Raw genomic sequence first — 19,729 nt, forward strand, 5'->3', positions numbered from 1 at the left:
CAGGAGGAGTGGCGCTTACCCCGGGCAGTGCAGCTCCTAAAGTGACCAGTGCACACAACCCTGCGGCAGCAGCTCCCAGGTGGGCTGTGCCAGGGGGTCTCTGTGCGCCACTGCCTGCAGGCGCCGCTCCCAGAGCTCCCATTGGCTGCAGTTCCTGGCCAATGGGGGCTGTGGAGTTGGTACTCGGGGCAGGGGCAATGAATGGAGACACTCCCTCCGCCCCAGGGGATGCTGGGACATGCCGGCCATTTCTGGGAGCGGCACGGATGGATGGAGGCAGAGTGCACAGGGAGTCACCTCAGTGCTGCTGGCACATCTCTGCACACCCATTGGGGAGGGGAGCAGAGCTTGTCCATGTGCTGCCTGGGGTAGGGGCAGTGCACAGAGCTGCCTCCCCTCCCGGGTCTATTACAGGAGTGGGTGGGTGGGGACTTTGGGCCTGCAAGGTGCAGCAGGTCGGACTAGATGATCACACTGGTCCCTTCTGACCTTAAAGGCTCTGAGTCTAAAAGGGAGAGGGAAGTAAAGGAAGTTTTTTAAAAAAATAAACCAAACGTTGTAATACCAGGATAACTCCAACAGCTCATTGTATAGTCCTGCCCCTTTCTTCCTCCATTGTGTGTTGAATGACCTGCAGGACATTGATTCTCTCATTCCATTGCTAAACTGATACAATGTGACTGAAATTAAACCAATTCCCAAGGGAGAAAACATAACATCCCTGCATTGTCTGGGAATCAAACCCAGATCAACTGCTTAGAAGACAGCTGGGCTCACCACTATACCACCACTGCATCTGACAAAAGTGCCACTTATGCTTGTCCAATGAGGCTAGACCAGCATTGAGGAGATTTTCTGCCTGTTAAAATGTACTGGATTCTCATCACTAAAAAAAAAACCACCTCCATCTTCACTTGGGTTTGAACAATCAGCCTTTCAATTAGCCACCAAAGTTGTTAACCACAGGGTATGTCTACACTATGGGATTATTCCGATTTTACAGAAACCGGTTTTTGGAAACAGATTGTATAAAGTCGAGTGCACGCAGCCCCACTAAGCACATTAATTCGGTGGTGTGCGTCCATGTACTGAGGCTAGTTTTGATTTCCAGAGCGTTGCACTGTGGGTAGCTATCCCATAGCTATCCCATAGTTCCCGCAGTCTCTCCCGCCCATTGGAATTCTGGGTTGAGATCCGAATGACTGATGGGGCAAAAACAGTGTCGTGGGTGATTCTGGGCAAATGTCGTCAGTCAATCCTCCCTCCGTGAAAGCAACGGCAGAAAATCATTTTGCGCCCTTTTCCCTGGATTGCCCGGGCAGACGCCATAGCACGGCAACCATGGAGCCCGTTCAGCCTTTTTGTACTGTCACCGTATCTCTAGTGGATGGTGCTGACAGACACGGTACTGCAGCGCTACACAGCAGCATCCCCTTGCCTTTTGCAAGTTAGCAAAGATGGTTACCAGCCATACCGTCCCGTCTGCTGCTTTGCAAGTTATACTGTACCATCTGCTGCTGTCATGGGTGCTCCTGGCCAGCCTCGGTGAGGTCGGCTGGGGGCGCATGGGCAAAAATGGGAATGACTCCCTAGGTCATTCCCTTCTTTATGTTTTGTCTAAAGGGAGAGTCAGTCCTGTCTAGACTATCAGACAAGCCTACTAAAGAACCAAAGAGGCAAATGGCCGCTCCGGGTCAGAGCCCCAGACATCCCACAGTAATGATGAACTGCATGCCATTCTAGGGGGTGCCCCTGAAACAACCCCACCCGTTGCTTCCCTCCTCCTCCACCCCTCCTGGGCTACTGTGGCAGTTATCCCCCATTTGTGTGATGAAGTAATAAAGAATGCATGAATTTGAAACAACACTGACTTTATTGCCTCTGCAAGTAGAGCTCAAAGCGGGAGGGGCAGGCAGCCTCCAGCTGCTATGATATTCCAGGCAGGACTGAATCTCCTTTAGACAAAGCTTAAAGAAGAGAATGACCTGGGAGTCATTCCCGTTTTTGCCCAGGCACCCCCGGGCGACCTCACCGAGGCCAGCCAGGAGCACTCACGGGACGACGATGACGGATACCAGTCCTACTGTACCATGTGCCGTCCACAAGGGAAGGGAAGTGAAGGAGATGCTGCTGTGTAGCGCTGCAGCACCATGTCTGCCAGCAGCATCCAGTAGACATACAGTGACATTGCTTTCACGGGGGAATAGGGGGCGATGACATATACCCTGAACCACCCGCGACAATGTTTTTGACCCTTCAGGCTTTGGGAACTCAGCCAAGAATTCAAATGGTTTTCGGAGAGTGCGGGAACTGTGGGATAGCTACAGACGTCAGTCACCCCTCCCTCCATGAACGTCCATTTCATGCTTTGGCTTTCTGGTACGCTTGTCTCAGCTCCTTAAGTTTCAGCACTGTGTTGAGTCCCTGCTGTGGCCTCTGTCTATCATGGCCTTGGAGATTTTTTCAAATGCTTTGGCATTTCGTCTATTGGAACGGAGTTCTGATAGAACAGATTCATCTCCCCATACAGAGATCAGCTGCAGTATCTCCCGTACGGTCCATGCTGGAGCTCTTTTTTGATTCTGGGACTGCATGGTCACCTGTGCTGATCGGCGCTCCATGCTGGGCAAACAGGAAATGAAATTCAAAAGTTCGCGGGGCTTTTCCTGTCATCCTGGCTAGTGCATCCGAGTTCAGATTGCTGTCCAGAGCGGTCACAATGGTGTACTGTGGGATGGCACCTGGAGGCCAATACCATTGAATTGTGGCCACACTAACCCTAATCCGAAATAGCAATACCGATTTCAGCGCTACTCCCCTCGTTGGGGAGGAGTACAGATACTGGTATTAAGAGCCCTTTATATTGATATAAAGGGCTCCGTTGTGTGGATGGGTGCAGGGTTAATGTGATTTAACGCTGCTAAATTCGATATAAACTCGTAGGGCCAGAGAGAGCAGCAGGTTTCTCCTATTGTTTCCCGCTCTTGTTTTCTTGACTAGTTTCTCCTCTGCACCAACTTGCTCTTTTGCTTTATGAGCCTGGCTAGCTCAGTTGGCAGAGCATCAGACTTTTAATCTGAGGGTCCAGGGTTCAAGTTCCTGGTCAGGTGATAAGTTACTCACAAAGGTCTTAAACTGTCTTTCTCACATCCTCTTTGATGTTACTTTTTCTCTTCAGGATTTTCCCTTTTCTCAGAAGGGCCTTTTTGTGTGTGGGTTTGAAGGGGCAACTTCCTGACAGCCCCTCTGTCCTTGCATCCTGGAGGAATAAAGGCCTCTGGGCATAGAGCATGTTTCTCTCCTGCACACACACACACAGACAAACACACAGAATGTCCCTAAGGAAGTAGAATCACCTGCTGCCTTCCCCTTTCCTGCTGGATCCCCAAATGAAGATGCTCTTCTGCCTAAACTCATGTCTCCTCTTTTCCCAGTGCCCCTCAATCCCAACCCTCAGTCCCTCCTATGCTCACTGCTCCTCAGTCCCAACCAGAGCCTGCTCCTCTTCACCCTTCTCCTCTGTCCCAACTCACAGCCCCCTCCTATTCCCAGTGTCCCTCAATCCCAACCCACAGCTCCCTCCTTCCCTCCAGCAGCAGGTGCATCAGACCCCCTCAGGAAGATTTTCTTGCAAGGTTTCCTGTATGAGTCTGCATGTGGATTTTACAGTATGTTGGAAATATGTTGGGTTGCTTGCCGAAATGATCACTTGTGGCTGGTGTTGGATTCCCAGTCTCCATGTTATAGGGGCAGGAGAAATAAAGGGTTGTTATCCTTGTTGTGTGAATTGAGGGCAGCACAACTGTGCTTGGCAGAGCCCGATTGAGGGACTCACCCTCAATTCAATAGCACTTGCTAGGCAGGGGACAGGGGTTCCAAAGCCAAGTGCCAGTGCAGGCTCCCAGGCTAGGGCCGTGGGGTGGTAAATTTGCACTGTAGACATCTCAGTTCAAGCTCAATATTGGGCTCTGGGAGCCCTCAAGGTTGGGAGGGAGTTTAGCAGGGAAAAAAGGTAAAATGGCAGTGGAGTATTACCCTGGACTCAATGGCATTTCTCCATTGGTCTGTCTGCTTTGGGGCAGGGACAATAATACGTCCTGCTGCATTTGTTATTTCAAAGGGAGGTTTAGGATTTTCATTCTCACACACGGTGCACAAAGCAGGACTCAACCTTTGTCGTAAACTAAACGAGCTGGAAACTAAATGAGCTGCCCAAAGGTTCTGGCAGCTACAATGAGCCATTTGGTGTGAGAGCCCAGACCTGCCCCAGAGGGAGGGGGGTCAACCATGGGTGGCAGGTTATATCTGTGTGCGGTGCCTGGGCTCCAGGAATATTCATGCCGGGTGCCCTGCTCCAGCAATATTTGGAGCTGGGTCTCTCCCCCAGCCCTGCCTGGATCAGGCCCCGGCCCCCGCGGACCTCTCCCCCCCCCCCGCTGCATCCCTGCCTGGAGCAGGTCCCAGCCCCCGCCTGCCACCCCCCCCGCGTGTCCCTTCCCCCCCGCCGCGTCCCTGCCTGACAGAAAGCAGCGCGCGCCTCTCCCCTGCCTGCTCTGTGCTGCCGGAGGGTCCTAGCGCCTGCCCGCCACTAACGGCAAGGCAGGCTGCCCTTACCCTGCCCTCGCCCTGAGCCTCCCCAATGCTCCAAACCCTCATCCCCAGCCAGAGCCCTCATCCCGCTGCACCCTGATCCTAATTTCCCCGCACCCTGATCCTCAACCCCAGCCAGAGCCCTCACCCCCCCGCACCCTGATCCTCAGCCCCAGCCCTGTGTCCCCCCACATCATGAGCCCTCACCCCACACCCCAAACCTCTGCCCTAGCCCTGAGCCTCCTTCTGCATCATGAACCCCTCATCCCCAAGCCCCAGCCAGAGTCTCCATCCCCCCACACCCTAATCCTCTGCCCCAGCCCTGAGCCCCCCCACATCATGAACCCCTCATCCCCCCGCACCCTAATCCTCTGCCCCAGCCCTGAGCCCCCCCCACATCATGAACCCCTCATCCCCAGCCCCAACCCTCATCCCCCTGCACCCTGATCCTCTGCCCCAGCCCTGACCCCCCCCCACAGCATGAACCCCTCATCCTCAGCCCCACAGCCCTCACCCCACCCCTCTGCCCCAGCCCTGTGCCCCCCCACAGCATGAACCCCTCATCCTCAGCCCCACAGCCCTCACCCCACCCCTCTGCCCTAGCCCTGTGCCCCACCACAGCATGAACCCCTCATCCTCAGCCCCACAGCCCTCATCCTGCACTCCCTCCTATCCCCAAACTCCCTCCCAGAGCGTGCACCACCTCCCCCTTTCTACACCCCCACCCCCAGCCCAGAGCCTGCACCCAAACTCCGTCCCAAAGCCTGCACCCCTCACTCCCTCCTGCACACCCACACCCTGCCCCAGCCCGGAGCTGCATCCAGCACCCAAACTCCCTCCCAGAGCCTGCACCCTGCACCCCTCCTGCACCCTAATCCCCAGCCCAGGACCTGCACCCCAGACCTCCCCCCAAAACCCCGCCCAGAGCCTTAGGCAGGTGGGGGCAGAGTTTGGGGGGTGGAGTTGGGGGGGGTTCTGGGCACCACCAAAATTTCTACAAGCTTGCCACCTTTTTTTTAAGAAATCTGGGATTTAGACATTTTATTTAAAGCAAGGGAGTTGTGAGTTTCTGAGAAGGTTTTTGTTTGCAAGAAGCAACATTGTTTGATCTGTCATTGTACCAAAGGGGGAGAGGGTTGTCTATAAAGGGGGGGATGAAGACTAAATGCATCCGATGAGGATGGGATTCAAACCCATGCGTGCAGAGCACAATGGATTAGCAGTCCATCACCTTAACCACTCAGCCACCTCATCTGACCTGTCAAGAAAGAGACAGGAGGAGAAATCTAAGGCCAGCAGAGATAGGGACAATAAGGAGTTTTTAAATACTAAGTGAAAGCAGGGGCTGAATGAGCTCCCCCCTCACATCTAGTGAAGAGCTGGGGGAAAGACTTCAGGAACAGACCGTGTTTGCATGGACACACCTACTCTGCCTAGCTATGCAGCATGATGGGGCCGCTTCCCCAAAATGACCAGTTTTGGCTGGTGGTGGGTTACAAATCACTTTAGGATTGAATGGAATGAAATGTTATTATCTGTCCTGTATGAGTGAAGGGCAGCAGAACATACCTAGTCAGTCCTGATCGAGGGGTCGGTGGGTGAGGAATAGCTTTTACTGGACTTTGTAGAAGTGATTGAGAACGTCACCCTAACCCAGTGGTCCCCAAACATTTCACACTGTGCCCTCTTAGCCATGGCTGTGGCCCCTCGGAAGCCACGGTCAAGAACCGGGGCTGGGAGTGGGGCTGTTGCTTGCTGGGAAGAGGGGTGCGGACAGGGGTAAGGAGGTCGAGGCCGAGCTGGGAGCCAGAGGCCCAGGCTGAGGGTGGGGTTGGGGAAGAGCTGGGGCAGAGTGGGGCTGAGTGCTACTCCCTCCATGGGGGCTGGCTCAGGCCCTGAGGTGCCCCCATGAATGTTCCTCTGTGTCCCCCTAGGAGTCATGCCCCACATTTTGGGAACCACTGAACCCTACTCGCTAATCAGGGGCTAGTGATGCCAAAGCCCAGGGAAAGGGAGAACAAGTGCGGGGCCCCCAGCACTGGAACCATGTGAAGGGGCTGCAGGAGAGGGGCAATGGCTGGTGGCCCAGGGAGTTAAGGGCAAAGGGGGCACAGGAGGGGGCAGGAGTTAGGGGTGAAGGAGGCGCAAGGGTTGGGAGTGCAGGAGCTAGCGGTAAAGGGGGAGTGGGGATCGTCCAGGGGCAATGGGGAAGTGCCAAAGTACAAGCTTTGCCCAGGGCACCATTTTCCCTAATGCTGGTCTGAGCAAACAATTGGAAATGACCCTTCAGTGAGAGCAGAACCATCGTGTAGAAAAGCCCCTTTGTTAAGTGGTGGTGGCTGAGGGCTTAGGAAGATGGGTTAGAAAGCAACGGGCGTCTTTCTGTGGAGGTTTGATTCTTGCCTGCTAGACAAGGCTGGTGTGTGGTGTCTCCATGGTGCCACAGTGTCTGATCTGCCACAGGGAGCCAAGTCTAGACATATTCAGAGGCTCTATGCCAGGGTTTCTCAAACTTCCTTTCACTACAGCCCCCTTCTGCCAAAAAAAAAAAACTTACTACATGGCCCTGGAAAGAGGGACCAAACCCCTCCCCACTGGGCAGAGGCAGGGGAGACAAAGCCTGAGCCCTGCCCCAGTTAGGGGAGGGCAAAACCAGAGCTTGAGGGATTCAGCCCTGGGTGGTGGGGCTCAGACATTTGGCTTCAGCCCCGGGCACCAACAAGTCTAATGCCAGCCCTGGCAACCCCATTAAAACAGGGTCACATCCCACTTTGGGGTCCGGACTCACAGTTTGAGAACCACTGCTCTATGCTGAGGGGAGAGAGTTTTCCTGTGGGTGCAGTTAATCCACTTCCCAAGAGGTGGCAGCTATGTCAGTGGGAGAAGCTATATCGGTGGGTGCGCAAGCTGTGGTGTTTGCCACATTTAAGAAGTTTAATCAAACCCCATTTTTAAAACCACCTGTGGTCTGGGAATGGCAAAGGAGCTTGATGAATCAGGGTTTGTCCTTCAAAGTCCTGGAGATCACGATTCCATACTCCTGTTGTCATGGGGGTATAGCTCAGTGGTAGAGTGCTTGATTGCAACTCAAGTAGTTCTCAGTTCAAACCCCCGTGTTCTCTTATAACCTTCTTTCTTTTTTTAAAAAAAAGGAAAACATTTTCATTTCCATTCTCTATTATGTTCAGGGGCTCCTCTAGACGGGAGTGCTTGATATGAATGTAAACGCTCAACATTTCGCTGTCCAAATGCATAAAAACCTAGCAAAGCTGTCCATCAGCTGAAATCAGTTCCAGTCCTTTAAGTGTCTAGTTTATGTTTTCATCAATTAAACAAAGGTATCATACGAATGTACATTTGCAGATCCCTCTTCTCCAGGAGCTATGTTGTGCAGAAAAACAAGAACCACATCCAGCTGCAGTTCAGGAGTCTGATGACAAATGTTCTGAGGGTTGGAAAAAATGCCTTCTAGTGAGCTATTGAACGAGCTCAACCTATTTTGCTTATCAAAAGAAGATTGAAAGGTGACTTCACTGAAGTCTTGAAAGGCCTTAATGGAGAGAAAAGATTGGTTATAAAAAGGGCTCTTTAATCCAGCAGAGAAAGGCATAACAAGACCCAATGGCTGGAAGGTGAAAAGAGACAAATTCATATTACAAATAAGACACAAATATTCAACAGCGAGGATGATTCACCACAGGAACAAGCTACAAAGGAATGTGGTGGATTCGCCATCTCTTGATGTCATTTTATGAAGACTAGATGACTTTCTGGAATGTGTTAATCCCAAAAGTAGCTATTGTGTCATACAGGAGGCCTGTGATATGCAGGGGGTCAGATTAGATGCTCTAATGGTCTCTTCTGGCCATAAAGTTGACTAATTTCTGAAAAAATGAGTGTAGCATTGGGAGCAGCATCTGATGTTTTCCTGTCTAGCCGGCTTGCTTCCTAGAACGAATGCTCCTTGAGTGGGGTGATCCACAGGGAGTAGCTCAAACCTCCAAAGTGCCTGGCAAGGGGCAGGACATTAGCACAGCAGGGGAGGGGTGTGGCAGTGACATCACAAAGGCCTTTTGCAGGACCTCAGACTATTGGTCAAAGGTGGTGGGGAGGTGGTGACCTCACAGAGAGATGCTGACATCAGCCAGGCAGGACAGGGGCGAGAGGCCAGGGAAACCTCAAAGACCCCTGTGACTTTGCTTCAGCAAGTCTCCTTCTCCAGGTCTCTCTTTGAGGACTGAGAGATTATTTGGGTTCACAGACGTGAGTGCCAGGGGGAGCCTCTTTCGAGTTTTCTCCTTCCCTTTCAGTGATTTTACTAGAAAACAGCCGTCCCAGTTTAGAAGGTAAGAGCCTCCTCGAGGTTTGAAACCTGTTCAGTCTGATCCATCTGGTGACAGTTGAATTCTAGGCATGGAAAACACGAACTTAAGGAGGCAGAATTTTATTCCGCACCTGGGATTTTGTCCCTTAGAATCACTGGGGTCATTAGGGTTTGTCCTTTTGGTTTCACCTTTTCGTCCATCCATCCCTTCCTCCTTTCTCTTCGTCTCTTGCTTCTTTTGTCCTTGCATCTGTTCCCCTCCCAACACCAGGAGTGAGGTGTGTGTGTGTGTGTGTTGCAGGGGAGCGCTCTGCAGCTCCCACTCTGGAAGGTCCAACCAAAAATATGGGGCTGAAATAGTGCTCGGGCAGTGATCCCCACCAGTGACCTGGGCCATCCTTTGGGCTCTCTGGTGAGAACCCTCAGCCTCCCGTCCTCAGTTTCTACCCTGATTGGCTGAGCAGGGGGTTATTGACAGGGAGGAGACTCAGGTCCTTGTTATTCTCTTTTAAGACCAAGGAAATAAGTCATAACCTGTTATATGTTTGACAAATTTTGCTGCATTAATAGTCTCTGAGCAGTTCATGATTCTCTCTAACATTGCAGTTCTCCTCAAATACTTGCTGAATAATTACTGTGCACTGTTGTTGGTCTTGAGCTCATCTGAGAGCACTTTATTCAGGTCATTCAATGTGTGAAATTCAAGATCTGATGGTTAGTTTGAAAATCAGGGCTCTTGGGTCCTATTCCCAACTCTGCCACTGGCTGGCTGTGTAACCTAAGACAAGTCAATTCTCCATTCGCAGCCTTAGCTTCTCCCTCTTTCCAGTAGGGATAATAATGATCCGCTCCTACCTACCTCACGGTGGGTGGAGGATGGGGATCCATTGGAGAGTGTCACTAGGAGTATCAGAGGGGTAGCTGTGTTAATCTGTAAAAGCAGCAAAGAGTCCTGTGGCACCTTATAGACTAACAGACGTATTGGAGCATGAGCTACTGCACATGGCTAAGCAAAGAGAACAAACCCCCAATCCCCCCTGTGCTTTGGGAGCCAGGTTTGCTGTGGGAATTCTGTAGTGCAGATGACTTCAAGCCTGGCCATTGTGATTATTTACCAGTTTCTCTGGCAGTGGGGGAGTTTTGTACTCACAGCTGTGATGGCCGAGTGGTTAAGGCATTAGAATTGAAATCTAATAGGGTTCCCCTGCGCAGGATTGAATCCTGCTCACAGCGAGGCCTGTGTTTTAGCCAGTCTCTCACCCGGGCAACACCTCTGTACAACCCCCTGAGACACTCTCAATTCTCTCCCCACCCCATGTAAAACCTGTTCTGCTCCTTTCATAGAGATCCCTGGGACACCACCTCACACTGTGTCCCTGAGGGGTCGGGCAAAGTCTCAGCACCTGTAGCCTCTGCCACTCACCTGGTGTCCCATAGATCAGCCATAGCCCTGGTTCTGTTCCTCTCTCTAAAGTGCGAAAGGATCCATGTCACTGACGCTATGGGGGGCTGCTGGGCAGTGGCAGGCAGGAATAGGGGATGAAAACTCCTCTGTGCAGCTGAGTGAGGGCAGTACCAGGGAAGGGGCATCTGTGAAAGTGGCCCTGTGGAAGGTGGCAGGGGTTTGGGGGCCCAGGAGGAGGCACTTGATGTTCAGTGCCTTGGAGCAGCTGGACTTGGATAAGGTGGGTGTTCAGGAAATGCACATTAACAACTCTAGGGTAGCTTGATGGGCAGAGGGTGATTGGAGGAAGAGCCCACCCCTCTGGTCCTCCGGGCCAGCGAAGAATGATGGGGCTGGGGTCTTGTTCTTCACATTCATGGTGTGAGTACAGAAGGGGCTGGAGCTCGGACCAGGGAGGTGATTACTGGTGGGCTTTGTGCTCCATGGCACTGGCTACGGCTATATTAGTGGGTATGGTTCCCAGTTAAGGCGTGAAAGGAAAGTCCTATGAAGGAACTGGCTCCCTTCCTCTGGACCGCACAGTGTTTGGCATCAGGGCGGGATTTCAATTGTGACAGCCGGCCTGAGGACTGCTGGTCCTGTTTTCCTGACCATCAGAGGAAACTCTTCTATGATGAGCACTACCTGGCGCAGGTCTGTAGTGAGGTTGGCTTAGAGGACGTGTTTCTCCATAGCGGAACCAGTGGAGGGCGGGCGGTAGCCTCCTATTCCTCTGACCCGAGCTCACACCAGCCACAGAGGGGATACACCTTTCTGCGGGGACAGGCCAGGAGTCGCACTGACCAGATTTACATGTAGGAGAGCACGTCGACAGCCCAGTGCAGAGTGGTGCCTATGGACTGTTCGGATCATGCAGCTCTAGCCGTGTGCTCAATGTGGGCAATTCCCTGACCCAGGGCAGAGGATATTGGAAGCTGAACATCCAGAGCTTGCAAGATAAAGGAGCAGGGGGGCGAGGCCTGGTGGTGTTGGCAGAACAGGAAAGCATCAGAGGGTTCTGTGGTAACCAGGGGGATTGATGGGAGTCAGTGAGGGAGGAGTTGGCGGCTTTGTTCCGAGGGCTGGGGAAACATCACAACATTAAAGAAACCAACAGTGCCAAGTCCTGCAGTGTCTCCTGTGGGATTTCCGCAAGAGCATCCAGGCAGGGGAGCCAGTCAGCGTGTGACTGTACGACCGGATCAAGCGACAGCTGCCCGAGTTCCAGGAGATGAGGCTGCAGCTGGCCGACATGAGCGGGAGCATCGAGTGAAGACATTTTTGCAGCCTGCAGGGAACGGAGACAAAGCAGGGGGATGTGGGGACTCAGGGCAGGACCTGCGGATCCGGTAGTGCAGGACTATAGTCGCTGGAGGAGGAGAGGGAGTCCTGCGAGAGGAAGCCGCTGGTGGGAAGCAACAAGTGCAGAGTGGAAGCCAGCCAGCTGAGAGTCACAGAAGCCTAAAAAAAGTAAATGGCCGCAGGTCCCAAGGTGTAATGGGCAGGACTCTGAATACTGGAATCTGAGTTCAACTCTCCGTGAGACCTCCTGGTGATATATGATTTTGCTGCAAAGCCCTGGAGCTCAATGTGCTTGGCTACCCTCTCTCAGGGTCAACTAGGGTGAGTTTTTTCCCTCCTGCTGGGTGACTGATGCCCACTGGAGATAGGTCTTTGGTCCGGCCGGTTCAATGGATTGGCCGCGATAGGTTGGGGTCCTAGAACTTAACAGTCTGGCTAGAGAGTCCTGTGGGTTGACCATATGGTTGTTTCTCACTGCTTCACCTGATGTCCACAACTTTGGTCCCTGCAGCTGCCACACTCTTCCTCTTGCCCACATGGCATTTAAAGGAAGCAGTGCCAGGGCCAGGCTTCATAGTCAGGGCTAGGCAGGAGGGAGGAAGAGTCCCAGGCTGGAACCCAACACATCTTTCCTGCTCTGGGCACCTGGAGCAGAGGCGGCTGGTGCTGACAGCTCCAAGGGAAGGCTTAAAAGCCACAGAGCAGCTGAGGGCAGGGCAAGAGGACGGGAGGACCATGCCTATGCGTGGCCAGCAGACAGCCACAGAGACACCCGGCCAGCCTGCTCCCTGCTCCCTGCCATGCCAAACCCCTACTGAAGGCCACTCACAGACCAGCATTCGTTCTGCAGCCAGCATCACAAGGTGGTTGGAAAGCAGGTGGGGCCTCTGACCATTCTCACTCAAGGGGCTCCTTTTGGCAGTGGGGCAGGAGATATTTTCCACAAGAGGCTTTTTCCCAGCTGCTGAGAAGCACAGAAGTACCCGATGTTTGCTCTTGCGGTGAAAGGCGTTAATACCTTTAGGCGGCCTGACTAGCTCAGCTGGCAGCACCTCTGGCTCTTACTCTGAAGGTTGAAGTTACAATTCCCTGTTTGGGTGCTTGGGGCTCCTCTTCAACAATACAACCCACAATCTGCTTAAGCCCCCACCCAGTAACCTGGGGAAACTAACCCTGGCCACTGGGTGCCTCTAAGAGGTGATACTTTCACCACTCACAACCACTGAGTGTAGAAAAGAAACTTTAAGAAAAAGGAGGAAAATCACCTTGTATTAACTTGGGAAAACACCACAATCAGGATTCATAACACAACACTATGAGCAAAACACCCACCCACAGCGCTCTGGGCAGTGGCCTTTTGCCTCGGGCTCCTAAATCCAGACACCAGAAGCTTTTTGGATGTGCCCCTCCCTTCACTGCACCTCACCCACAGCTGCTGCCCTGGGTCAGTGAAAACCCAGAGTTCACCTCTCACCTCCTGGGGGGAAAGACCCTTTCTCCCTCCGCTGTCTGGCCACATTGCCGGCCACTTGCCTTTCCCCCCTGTCACCGCTCTGCTGGCCACCCTCTCTGCTCTGGGACGTCTTGTGGTCCCACCAGGAGCGGAACAGGCTCCCTAAAAGCAGGGCCACCCAGAGGATCCGGGGCCTGGGGCAAAGTCGGGGAGCGGACACAAAAAAAGGCCCCACCTGCTGCGGCGCTTGTACTCACTGGGCAGCATCCGAGTCTTCAGTGGCAGCGGGTCCTTCACTCGCTCCGCGTCTTCGGCAGCACCGAAGACCCAGACTGCTGCCGGGTGAGTAAAAATTAAAAAGGTGCCTCTAGCCAGGGAAGGGATTCTCGGCCAGGGGTCGCGGGGGCCCTGCGGGGTCAGGGCCTGGGGCAAATTGCCCCATTTGTCACCACCCCCGGGTAGCCCTGCCTAAAAGTAGCGGCCACCAGAGCACGAACAGTAGCCCCACCCCTTCCACTTGAGGCCACGCCCCTGCCCCACCCTTCTCCCCAAGGACCCGCTCCTACGCTGCCTCTTCCCCCCAGACCCCACTTCCCGCTCACTGCTCTCCGTCCCCTCCCCACCCTCACTCGCCCTTATGGTCATTACAAAGTGGCAAGGCAGAGCCCTCCCATTTTTAAAAGCCCTGGGGTGTTGTTCCCCCCTGTTCAAGCACCCCTGGGGCCCTGCACTTCACACAGCTCTCCCTGATTTCAGCTGTTAGTGAGGGAGCCTCACTGCTAGCACAGACTGGGCAGTTTGTTGCATGAGAGACACTGTCCCAAAGCAGGACTAATGCTTAGAGCTGGATATCAGTGATTTCAGATCTGTTGGTCTGCAGCAAGACTCTCCATTGAGTCTTAACCAGCTCTGTTATTACACAGGAAAGAACAAAAGGGCCAAATGGTGCCTGGAACCCTTAAGAAGAATCCACCCCAACAAGTACAACACTTGTCACTACCTGCTCTCAACCCCATTGAGAATGTTTTGGGGTCACTCCTTGGCTTTATCAACCTAGGGAAGTGGGAGAATAGCAATTAACAGGTGATCCAGTAGCACAATTGGTTAGTGCACAGTACTTATAGAGCAGTGCTGAGAGGAGCTATGCTGAGGTTGTGAATTCAAGCCTCACCTGGAGCACTAGTTTTCATTAACCAAGTGGCACCACCCCCTCATTTGGCTCTGTGGAATGTAGAATTCCAGCCCAGGGACACTAAAGAGTCAAAAATGCCCCCTTCACTTATTACCTCCTCTCTAGAGCACAGGTCATTTTGAGGATTGGTTGGGAAATGAGCCTTTGCTGACAAGGTTTGTCTCTGTTCATATTTCACCTTCAGGTGTTATGTTGAGGGATCTTTAGTGTATTTTTGGGAGGTTAATAACTATCTCCTCAACTTTATTTACTCAACTTAAAAATTGGTGTCACTTCATTTTTGCATCTCCCTGTGAAAATACAACTGACACATCTGGCTTTCTACAGGGGGTCATGATGTTAAAGTTGGGGAATTCAGTCTCTGTACTTCTGGGGAGGGGGGTTGCTTTTTTACAGCTGCCTCACTGCCAGGCACACCGGGCTGTTAGCTGCACCCACGGTCCTTGCCAGGGGCCCCTGCTGAACCCTGGGCGGCTGCACTGCCATGCTGGGATGACTCTGCACGGGAGAAGATGCTGTGGAGCAATGTAGAGCAGGTGCAGGAAGGAGATGGGGTCACTATTCACATTCTGAACTGCACCATTTTCCAAATTTGGGAATAGATTCATAGACTTAAGGTCAGAAGGGACCATTATGATCATCTAGTCTGACCTTCTGCACAATGCAGGCCACAGAATCTCACCCACAAACTCCTGTAACAAACCCCTAACCTATGTCTGAGTTATTGAAGGCCTCAAATCGTGGCTTAAAGACCTCAAGGTGCAGGGAATCCTCCAGCAAGTGACCCGAGCCCCACGCTGCAGAGGAAGGTGAATGTCCGAGAACAAGTCTAAGGAGAAGGTGAATGCAGAGCAATGACACTGGAGATGCCCAGACCTCCAATGGGGGCAGCGTGGAAATTAATAAGGGAAGATCATTTGCGAAATTAGTCGTCACTGACAAGATTTGTCTCTGTTCCTATTTCACGCTGTGGTGTTAGTTAGAGGAATCAGTACAGATTTTTACTATATTAATTAAACACTTAATTTTATTTAACCAAGCCAAAAACTTAGTGTCACTTATTTTTTCTCTCTCCTAGCAAGAATGAATTGAATTTTGTGACTTTCTGGAAAGTGCAGCGAGATTAAATGTGGGGAATTCAGTCTCTGTGTTTGTGAGCTGATGTTTTCCTCTCACAGGTCAGTGCCTGCATTGAAATACCCAGAGGGATCTAAGGGCTGGTGTACGCTGGGCACTGAACTGGCAGAGCGACGTCTCTCAGCGTGTGACCCCCCCCAAACCCATAGAGTTAAGGTGACCTAAACACTGGTTAGATAGTGCTAAAGAAAAGGAAGAATTGTTCTGTCCATGTAGCTATTACAAAGATGGGAAAAACCCTCCAGTCACTGTTTACTCCAAAGTGCCATAGCAGTGTTTTAACTGTAGACAGAGTGAAACTAGATCTGGCTCCAGTTCACACTGTGGATGCTCACATACTAAGACTACAATAAAAGCAACACAACAGTGCTTGCGTAGTTGGCAGGATTTGAACTTACGCAGGGAGACCCCAATGGATTTCTAGTCCATCGCCTTAACCACTGGGCCACAACTACTTGCCGTGCATCTGTTTCACTACATGATAATTCTGTTCTCACTGAATTGTCACTTCAAATTGTTTGCTCAGACCAGCTTCCCCAACACACTCACAGCTGCGCATCAGTGTAAGTGTGTCCTGGGCTGAACAGGGAGAATTCCTGCCCATTTCCCTTCTGGTTGGAGCATGATCAGAGTGAGTTTGTGTTAATGACATTGCTGTAGATTGTTGTTCATTCCCCACTCTGACAATTCAGACAGTCCCTTTCCTAGTCAAATCTCCAGCACATCGTTCCAATAGCAGGGGGCAGGATTTCTCTGGGGCACTGAGGGCTGGTGCGTGAACTCAGCCTTGCATTCCACCCTTGATGTTTCATGGACTAACAACAGCAGCAGAAAGAAAGAGCCGAGTCAACATCTCCCTGGCAGGGATGCAGGTGCCACGTCCCCTCTGTCTGACCATCGCCATTGCAGGAGAGAAGGGGTCACTGGAATCGAATGCCCTGGCTCAGACAAGAGACACAGGAAGATTTTTCTGTTCATGGATCTGTGCAAAGGAAATTTTGTCTCTGTGTGAAACTGAGGTCAGAAATGAAACATCCACATGGCGGCCCAATGCTCTAGGGTATGTGGGTGAAGGACTCGGGCTGAGAAATTATTTAACAGGGGGTTGTATTTATTGCCCTGATTAAAATCTATGGCTAAAAGGCAGCCACTGTTGTTAGTACTTGTACCTGTGTAGGGACACCCCAGTGGGTGTCAAGTCCACTGCCTTCACCAGAGGCAGTCGATTATTTTATCAAGATACAAATTTCTTGGCCAAGGTCTAGACTCCAGAGAAAACAATACACTGCTGATAACAGGAAGTACATAAAAAGATTTTGCAGCCACCTTGGACATAACTATGATGTGTCGTGTTTCACTCTTTATACCTGGCGCCACCTCCTTTCCCTTTAGCCTTGTAGTTGACCAAGGGCAAAGCTGAACATCTCCTCAGATACCAGGGAGTGTTTATGTCCATTCCTGCGAGCTACACAGGGGTTTGATGTTGCTGCTTTCAATCCTCTGGCTCTGTCAGGATAAGGCACAATTCAGGCTGTCGCTGAACTGAAGGAGGAAGATCAGTTTTTGACAGGGAGAGTGACGCCTCCTCTTAAAGGTGTTTGTCTGGCTGGCAGTCCTGGTTCCCAGGTCTTGCCCGTGGGGCTCCAGCAGTTTTGGGACCGGGTCACTCCCTTGGCCACACCGGCCACCCCCAGGCGCTCCCCCACCCAGGGGCCCCAGCAGTGCAGCGGAGCTGAGCAGCATCTGTCTGCTCGCTCCAGTGGCTGCCGGCCCCTCCGCATGGCAGGGCGGGGTGGGGCTGTGCTTCTGCGCGCTGCCCCCACCCCGAGCACCCCTGCAGCCAATGAGATGATGCAGGGGCGGTGTCTGGGGGCAGCAGCACACGGAGGCCCCTCAGCCCACCCTGCCTTAGAGCCCCAGGTAAGCGCTGCACCCCTGACCCCCTCCCAGAGCCTGCACCCTCACCCCCTCCCCACATACCCCTTCCCACTCCCAAACTCCTTTCCAGAGCCTTCCCCCCCTTCTCACACCTCCCCGGCCCCCAAACTCCCTCCCAGAGCCTGCACCCCCCTCCACACACCCCCTGCCCCAGCCCAGAGCCTGCACCCAGCACCCAAACTCCATCTCAGAGCCTGCACCCCAGAACCCCTCCCCAACCCAAACTCCCTCCCAGAGACCAGTCTCTCACCCCTTCTGTACCCAAACTCCCTCCCAGACCCTGCACCCCAATCCCCAGCCCAGGGCCTGCACCCTAGACCTCCCCACACCCAAACTCCCTCCCAGAGCCGTAGGCAAGTGGAGGGTGGAGTTTTGGGGGGCAGGGTCTGGGCGGTATGAGTGACATTATTGGCCCACTGGAAGGACTGGAGGACTGGGACTGGCCCTAAGGTAAATTGTGGTTGAGACCCTGCTTTAAGGGATTGGAGCAACGCTGGAGAGACTGACGGGCAGGGAGCTGGGGAGCTGTGTGTGCCCCAAGGAGAGTTGTTGTTGTGCTCTGGTGACAAAGAGCGGGGGTGGGGAGGTTGTAAGCTGTGGTGTTTGTATAGAGATAAAGTTTACTCACCCCCAGGTTCAAAGCTGTTCCTGCTGTGGGCTATGCATGACACTCTTTGTTGCAAGTATAGCTCAGTGGGTGAATGTTTCCTTGCAGGGTAATAGGTTCCTAGTTCCCATCCAAGTGATTCCCTTTAAAAACTTTTCGAATGAAAATCGATTTCCAGACCCATCTCCAGTATGTTCAGGAGTTCGCCGAATGGGGGCAGGGGGCTTGAAATGAATTTAAACACTCAGCATTTTCCTGTACAAATGAAAAAAGACCTAGCAGAGCTGTCCAGCAGCTGAAATCAGTTCCGGTCCTCGGCGTCTCTAAGAGGGACACTCAGTAGCTGAGGCATGTGGTGAACGGCAGCACCACACAGGGTTATAATACAGACACGGGGCTTCACTGTCACTGCCCCTGTGTTTTCTATCATTTCTATCCTAAGGAACACACCCTCCCCCTCCCCCCCACACTGTCACACACAACTTTCTCCCCTTGAGCCCCATCCAACCCTCCCCCTCTCCCCCACACACGCCATGGGACACAGCCTCAACAGGGGAGCAGAGAGCCGAAAGGGCCACAGGAGACCAATGGAGCTAGGCAGGGATAGAAAAGACTTCCCCTCCCTTCTCTTCTCTTCTCAAGAGTCTTGTTAATCTCACCCATGGGATGTTCCAGCACCGGGTGGGCTCAAAGCACCAACCTTCCCCTGAGCAACGGAAGGGGGAACCAGCTCTATCACATGGAAGGAGGCTCCTCACCTCTGCTGCTGCCATCCTGCAGCCTTTAATATGGAGTTGCTTTAGCTAATGGAACCCCCCCACTCCGCTAATCCATCCATGAATCAAGGAGACAAGACCCTCAGGTGGGCACCAGAGGTGCAATGGGTTAGTGCACAGGACTTATAATAGCAGTGCTGAGTGGACCGGCTGATGGCTCTCTTTACAAACGGACGCCATCAGACTGAGCCACGAGGCGTGCTGCAGGATAGCCCCTCCCCACCAAAAATTAATGCCATGACCCGGATTCGAACCGAGGTTGCTGCGGCCACGGCGCAGAGTACTATCCACTATACGATCACGGCCAGGCGCTGGGGGTGCAGGCAGCAGCTCATTGCAAAATGCTCAGGTCTGCGCTCTCGGGATGGCCACCTACCTCATCGGCGGGCACGGGTATTTCTCAAGTTTCCCCATTACAGTCACAGGTCAAATGCTGAGCAAAGGAAAAAATAGAGGAAGCCAATCCCATGCCTGCCGCTTTTTCTGTCTTCCTCCACCCCTGGACCAAGTCCCTCCCCGTTCGTCTGGGCCATTGTCCTCATGCCCCTGGCCAGCCTATTTCCCTTTGCCGCTCTGAAACGTGCCCCCACGTGCAGGGCCCAGGGGCGGAAGGCCAGGGAGAGGCTTTGGCTAGGGCCAGCATGTCCTTGTGAGGTAATTGTCTCTCTGGAGGTGAAAGTCATCAGTTCGGGGTGCGAAGGGAAGTGGCCATAGAAGGAGAATGCAAGGCATGTGGTGGGCAGGCCAGGGATTTCTTTGTTCCCCCCTTGAAAAGGGGTCATCCTCCCCGTCGGGGAATCGAACCCCGGTCTCCTGCGTGACAGGTGGGGATACTCACCACTATATTAACGAGGAAAGGGGTACAGTGAGTGGCCCCAGCTCCCACAGACCAGCTACGGTCAGCGTACACCTACACCGTCGCATGGGCCCCAGCAGGCAACAGCACCCCTGGCCCTCTTCTGCTTC

The 19,729-nt window shown here is 52.9% G+C and overlaps 3 non-coding genes across 3 annotated transcripts; 1 reads left to right on the forward strand and 2 right to left on the reverse strand.

Annotated features, from left to right (window-relative positions):
* Nucleotides 1–5,762: 5,762 nt before the first annotated feature.
* On the reverse strand, nt 5,763–5,844 carry TRNAS-GCU. Its single transcript has one exon. It is a non-coding gene; the product is annotated as a tRNA-Ser (tRNA).
* A 4,221-nt stretch (nt 5,845–10,065) lies between these two features.
* TRNAS-UGA lies at nt 10,066–10,147 on the forward strand. Its single transcript has one exon. It is a non-coding gene; the product is annotated as a tRNA-Ser (tRNA).
* A 5,668-nt stretch (nt 10,148–15,815) lies between these two features.
* TRNAS-AGA lies at nt 15,816–15,897 on the reverse strand. Its single transcript has one exon. It is a non-coding gene; the product is annotated as a tRNA-Ser (tRNA).
* Between the last annotated feature and the right edge of the window lie 3,832 nt (nt 15,898–19,729).

This window comes from Mauremys mutica, unplaced genomic scaffold, assembly GCF_020497125.1.
Source record: "Mauremys mutica isolate MM-2020 ecotype Southern unplaced genomic scaffold, ASM2049712v1 Super-Scaffold_100199, whole genome shotgun sequence".
In the NCBI taxonomy this organism is placed as follows: Eukaryota; Metazoa; Chordata; order Testudines; family Geoemydidae; genus Mauremys; species Mauremys mutica.